Source organism: Heptranchias perlo, chromosome 35 (assembly GCF_035084215.1).
Source record: "Heptranchias perlo isolate sHepPer1 chromosome 35, sHepPer1.hap1, whole genome shotgun sequence".
NCBI lineage: Eukaryota > Metazoa > Chordata > Chondrichthyes > Hexanchiformes > Hexanchidae > Heptranchias > Heptranchias perlo.
This window is the reverse complement of record NC_090359.1, coordinates 16,318,275-16,319,136: the sequence shown is the minus strand read 5'-3', so window position 1 is coordinate 16,319,136 and position 862 is coordinate 16,318,275. Positions and strand designations below refer to the sequence as shown.

General features: G+C 46.5%; 1 non-coding gene across 1 annotated transcript; it reads left to right on the top strand.

Annotated features, from left to right (window-relative positions):
* Positions 1–790: 790 nt before the first annotated feature.
* Positions 791–862, top strand: trnah-gug (transfer RNA histidin (anticodon GUG)). The gene has a single exon. It is a non-coding gene; the product is annotated as a tRNA-His (tRNA).

Below are 862 nucleotides of genomic sequence, written 5' to 3'. Positions count from 1 at the left end.
TTCCAGGGTCCCAAACATTCCTTCCAGGTGAAACAGCGATTTATTTGTAATAGCTTTGCTGAACACCTCCGCTCAGTCCACAAGCGTGACCCTGAGCTTCCGGTCGCTTGCCATTTTAATTCCCCGTCCCACTCCCACTCTGACCTCTCTGTCCTCGGCCTCTTACTCCGTTCCAATGAAGCTCAACATAAGCTCGAGAAACAACACCTCATCTTTCGATCAGGCTCTTTACAACCTTCTGAACTCAACATTGATTTCAATAACTTCAGATCATAAACACTGATCCCATTTATTCGGACAGCAAGTGCTGATTGTGGTTCAAATGTTGCCATTTACAGCTCCTCGAGACCCATCTTTTGTTTCTTTACTTGTCCCATTACCACCCTCCTTGCCTTGCACCATCACCCCTTTTGTTATTTAATCACTCCTGCCCTCCACCCTATCAGAGACCTTCCCTTTTGTTCTTTCCTCCCCTCCCCTTCCTCCCCCATCCCTTTTCCTGACGCTGGACTTGCTTAAAAACTGTTTAATCTTCAACTTTTTCCATTTCTGACCAACGGTCATCGACCTGAAAAGTTAACTCTGTTTCTCTCTCCACAGACGCTGCCTGACTTGCTGATTATTTACAGCATTTTCTGGTTTTATTTCAGATTTCCAGCATCGGCAGTATTTTGCTTCTAATATCTCCTTCTGTGGCTCGGTGTCAAATATTGTTTCAAAACGCTCCTGTGAAGCGCCTTGGGACGTTTCGCTACGTAAATAGTTCGGCAAAAACTCACTGACGTGTGCCGCCGTGATCGTATAGTGGTTAGTACTCTGCGTTGTGGCCGCAGCAACCTCGGTTCGAATCCGAGTCACGGCA